The sequence below is a fragment of the Diuraphis noxia genome, unplaced genomic scaffold (assembly GCF_037042655.1).
Source record: "Diuraphis noxia isolate RWA-SAM2 unplaced genomic scaffold, SU_Dnox_SAM2 contig0009, whole genome shotgun sequence".
Lineage (NCBI taxonomy): Eukaryota > Metazoa > Arthropoda > Insecta > Hemiptera > Aphididae > Diuraphis > Diuraphis noxia.
The window spans coordinates 951,558-957,510 of NW_028301719.1; the positions used below are offsets into that span (position 1 = coordinate 951,558).

Genomic DNA, 5,953 nt, shown 5'->3' on the forward strand with positions numbered 1-5,953 from the left:
ACACCTAAAATATTAGCAAGAACGACAAAACACCGGATTGGATACGATCCTCGACATCGCATTGGAACCCAATGCTGCGGAGAACAATAAAATGATAGTTTTTTTGAAGTCAACAGACCTCTATAACTTAATTTAATAAATTGTAATTGTTTTCCTCCTTTTTTTGTTTTTTTCCTTTTAAATAAATACTAAAAAACTATACTCTTACGCCAAATACCTATTAAAAAAATATATATATATATTGTTAAAATCTTAAATATTGTAAACCTACCATAATTTATTGTAACTAATGGCCATGTAGCTGCTGGGTTTTATTTGATCGACAAAAAAAAAAAAACTGTTATGACAATGTGTACCACATAAAATGGCAACATTTCTACAGCTACACTTTTTTATAGATTTAATTTTTTATCCGGATATAATAAGAGTAGTTGGTTAAGGTAATAAAACATTTTATCGAAATTATCAATTTGTACAAATAACCAACATTCACCAATATCGTTGTATAAATGTCGACATTCACTAGTGAACGTTTACTAAAATCACAAATTTAATCAATAAGCAAACATTCACCAATAATTTTGGTGTACGACGACATTCACCGGCGACTGTCAGCATTTACCAACTGAGGACATTCACAGTAACATATATGTATATATGGTCATGTTATAACTTATTTTAAAGAAATATAAACAATGTTATACATTCTTAGCCGCATAAACCTTATGTGAAATAATGCTAACATATTATGTAAGTTATGTATAATATTATATTATATTGTAATTTATTTATGTTCATGTTTTTATGAAATTCAACAAATATATATGCATAACATAACAAAATATATATTAACCAATAAATAACTAACAACTAATATTCGATATTTAGATCAATAAAAAAAAATGTATTTATATATATATATTACATTAAATTATATTTACAAACCGAGTATTATGATAATATTATTGTATTTCAATTTAGAATTATTTAAGGAAATATAAAACGCCTAATTACTGCGAATTCGACTTCAATGGTTTACAAACTAATGATCTTACGAACACTTAAAATGTAAGTTCAAGAAATAATAAATATAGATTTAAAGAATTTGTTGAGTGAACTAAATTTTTGAAAATTTATGATTAAATTTCTGCTATAAAACACATTAGATTTGTTATTTACGAATATAACACAAACCTATTCGGTGTATTGGAATTTACTAAAAAAATGATATCGAATAAAATGTGTAAATATTACTTTAATAATATAATCACAAACAAAATAAATTCAATGTTTTCGGATAATATTAACACCACACACCAAAATAGGCATGTGTCGTAAAATAATTGAATTAAATCATAAAAAATATAATAAAAAATACAATAAAAACAATGAAAAATAAACATATTATTTTTCTCCTAGAATTCATTTAATGACATATCATGAAAAAAAAGGTGACTCAATTCAAATAAAAGCACATACACTCACCTACATACACAATACAATATTTAAACAAAAAAAAAATACAATATGTATTTAAAACAGCTTATTATCACACAGAAAAGCTCGTATCGCTAGGAACAACACATGTTTTGGGTACATACAAATGGACGATATATCAAGAATTTGTGTAGTATCAGAAGTTTAAAAACTAAAATTTTTGTAAAAACAATAAATTGTATCATTTACAATATGTGAAAAAATGCAAAATTATCAAAAAGAATTAAAAACAGCTAAAGGGACATGTCGGTCGATATTTTTGGTGAGATTATTTGAAAATTCAAAGATCCTGTGATTAATACCACAGAAAATAATTCATGTGTTTCGATATGTATGATTAGTATTTTTAGACGCGGGATTTTAAACAAAGATAATGAGATAATACGCCAACCTTCAATAACTCCGACCTTAACAGTGCTTACCATTTGTGAGTTTCTGACCAGAGAAATAGAGGCCTCATTATTTTAAAATACAAATCGGTCACCCTATCTTACGCTACAAACGCTAACCACGATTTCGACGGTGAAATCGTCACAAGGATTGGAGAGGTAATATGTCAATTTATAATTGTGTAATAATTGATTTAGAGACATAATATGACCGTAGTCCGGTAATTTTAAGACTTTTAAATCGTTACGGCGTATAAAAAGTCGTTTAAAATTATAAAAAAAACACGTCGTAAACTATTTATATTAATATTTACATATTGTGTAGTAATAAACATGATATGAACATTTTGCGGACAAAACATTCAATATACACGCATAGCAGCAATGTTCGGAACGTTCACTAAAAAAAAATGAATTCGTTCACGTTCACGTTCACGTTCTTTGAAAAAATGAACGCGTTCATAAGGTCGTTCATCTAATTTTTTGTTTATAAATAGTTTACCAGCAGTTCGTTTAAAAACCCATAAACATAATATGCCAAGTAAACACAGCACGTACAATATACGGGTATACTAAGGTCTAAGGATAATGTTGGTGTATATATTATATACGTAATTAATATTCGTATAATATACGTTACCTAACAATACGGTGTATCATTGGTCGGTCGATTTTACGTGTAAGGATATACGAATATAATAATTAGGTCTCAACCCAAAAATAAAAACAATTTTGACTTTAGAGCATATACATTTTCTAAAGTATCTAAATTATATACATATTATATTTATTAAATAGTAAATAAATTGAGCGTCTTCAAAATCGTTCAAATTTATTAAAAATATAAACGCCGTTCGCGTTCACGTTCTATTTAAAAAAAAATGAGCGACGTTCGCGTATCGTTCACTAATTATTATAAACGTGAACGTGTGGACATGCGTTCATGAACGACGTTCTTTCCAAACACTGCGATAGCAGTAGTAATCATAACACAATGTTGATATTTTCCACATCACAAACGTTTTAATAAATAATAACGTAATGTTTACATAGTTACGTTTTAGTGGACCGACGCGATAATGGTCAGACGAGCGTTCACTTCCATCACTGCGTCCACTCACGACTGATCGTGTAACCGGCTCCGTCAATATTGTTCTTCGGGTAAACTTTAATAATTATATACCTACCCGACGAGCATAAAAATCAATTCATCTAAATCGTGTATTAAAAGTTTTTGAAACTGTTTATGTATAACGAGTGTCCCACTACGATTAACGTTTGAAGCAGCAATTATAATTTAAGAGGTACCTGATCGAACTTGCCGCCGCTTTTATTGCGACGTTGGCTACCGGTACGCAAGACAGCGCATCGCGCGGCCCGTATACGCCGGGCTCCGACTTTAAGTTTTTTGTCTTTTGCCACCATCTGAGACGTGTTATTGAAGTCAGCCGCCATATGCCAACAGGGCAATGTTTACAAAATCGCAAGGTTGATAAGGATATTTATTAACGATAACAAAATTAATATAAATATTAATTGTTCTGTAGTATATTATGTAGGTACTTATTACTACTTTATGGAATTTAATTTGTATTTGACATTTTGACTATAGAATATGAAAAGAAATTCGTTTTTTCATTATTTGAACTATTATTTATTATCACTTATCAATATAGGTATCTTATCTATTGAGTTATTATGTAAACATTGCCCTGTTGGCATATGGCGGCCCGACTTCAGCGTTCTTATGGGAATGTAATTTACAGTCGGCTATCTAGTTGCTATATAATGTCCATGGGCGAAACGCACAAGGCTGCGTTTTCGCCGTTCGGTTTATTACCTTTATACCGATTTTTGTCCACTCGACTCGACCGTTTGCAGTCGCTTTGATTACAGTCGAGTGGTCAAGTGTTAACGCGCACTAACGCGTGTTCCGTCGACGCTGTCGTCTTCGTCCTCGACTGCATTGAGAGGATTATAGCCAAGCTGCTGTCCGTTGCGCGACAACGAGTATGAGGGGTCCAGTGCAACAACCTGGTATGTCCACTTTTGGAAATTGTTCAGGAGAAGAAAAAAACATTTAAATTCTTTAATATTTGTCATAAACTTTATATTTATATAGAAAACATTTAGCATTCCTTTTTCTTTATTGATATTATGTATTCAAATTATAATTATATTAACACAAAAAATGTTATGACCTATAAATAAGATAAATTTATGGACTTACCAGGTTTTCTTGCTCTGAAATTTGGTTTTTTTCATTTTTAGTAAGATATACAATTTATTATATCGTTAATATGTGTGGTATTTTTTATATTTATTTTGAAAACATATAGCATTCATTATTATGAATCAATAATATGAATTAAAATTACAATTATAATAACACAAAAAAAGTTATGACCTTATAATAGGATAAATGTATGGACTTACCAGGTTCTTGCTCATAAAATTGATTTTTATCATTTATCAGTATAACCAACATAATTAGTTTCGGAGCAAAAACCTTGTATGTCCGGACATACCAGGTTCTTGCTCTGAAATGAAATAACCTGGTAAGTCCATTTTGCTTATATCTCCGTAACTGATAATCGGACATACCGGTTTGTTACACCGAATTGTATAGATTTATTTCCTCATAAAGAAACCTTGATACAATTTTTTTTTGAAAAAGTGGACATACCAGGTTGTTGCACTGGACCCTTCAGTTACGGTACCGCATTGTTAGTCGCGAGTTGCCACGTGCGCCATTCATCGGTGTCACACACATTCCATATCTGCTATATATCCTGTGTGGCATCGCCATCGTCGCCGCGACCGGTGCGCGTACGAGTTACGTAATCCATTGATTCGACCAAATCACGCAATGATCCGGCTGATTGTTGCTGACCGCCACCGTCCGTATCATCACCTGCGGATCATCGACGTCATCGCAGCCGCAGCCGTTTGCAGTCACCACCGCCGCCGATACTCTGCCCTTCAGCGGCGCATTTGCCGTCCGGTAATCAGTTGTTATTATTATTGTTGATCTCGGTCAAAGAGACGTCTTTACCGGATTCATATATTATTTATTACCATTTGTGTATTTTATTATTGTTTTGTCTGGACGTCATTAAGCGTTCCAATATACACTTATTGTTACCATATTCAGCACATATATTATCATTTATTCCCCGTCACCCTACAGTACCTATTTAGTTATATAAACTATACAAACGATACAAAATAGTTAAATAAAACAATTCTATACAGAACCAGTAACCAGAGACTAAAATATTATTGGTCATGTTTGCATTCGTTCATTACTTGATCTTTGTTTAAAAACTGTAAGCATTTGAAATGTCCAGGAACAATCGACCGATTTGAGTTCTGCACTGCAGTAGCTTACATCAGTGTATAACATATGGTACATCTTTATAAATCGTAATTGTGTGATACCATTGAAAAAATTCTCAAATAATTAAAATCAACCAATCTATGCATTTAGGTAATCTTATATTATGGTACTGTATCAAAATTTAAAAAATTTAAACCCTTTTTTCTTATCTTTTTTAATAATTTAAGTTGTGGCTCATCCAAAAAACAATCATGCTCTAACTAAACTTTATGGTGGCTTCTATAGTTACTTTTGCTACATAAATGCAACCTTGAACATGCATCGTATTCTTATTGTACTTATTTAATTAACGATTGCTGATTTATATTTCTACTCTAATTTATATTTAACACTACTATAAATTAAAATATTATATGCGATAGATATAATAATAACTGAATAACCACAATAAGTCATGCCTGGTAAAATATTATATTTTCTAGAAGATCATTTTTCTTTCGTATTTTAAATATTTTAGTAGTATTAACTACAAAATGAAATAAAAATAATACAAACACCAAACCCTTGACCAAAATTATATCTATATATGCATGTAAAAATGAATTTATATTTACCAGGGATTTATATTATAATATGATATTTTAAGTATAGGAATTCATTAGTCAATACTACAATTGTGTATCATCGGTTGCTATAATCATGTCTATAAGTACCTACCTATATTAAT

At 30.7% G+C, this 5,953-nt stretch overlaps 1 long non-coding RNA gene across 1 annotated transcript; it reads left to right on the forward strand.

The window, feature by feature from the left end:
• Positions 1 to 1,568: 1,568 nt before the first annotated feature.
• LOC149054199 (uncharacterized) lies at positions 1,569 to 4,999 on the forward strand. The gene is made up of 3 exons (XR_016192314.1): positions 1,569 to 1,759; positions 1,839 to 2,045; positions 4,564 to 4,999. It is a non-coding gene; the product is annotated as an uncharacterized LOC149054199 (long non-coding RNA).
• The last annotated feature ends 954 nt before the right edge of the window (positions 5,000 to 5,953 follow it).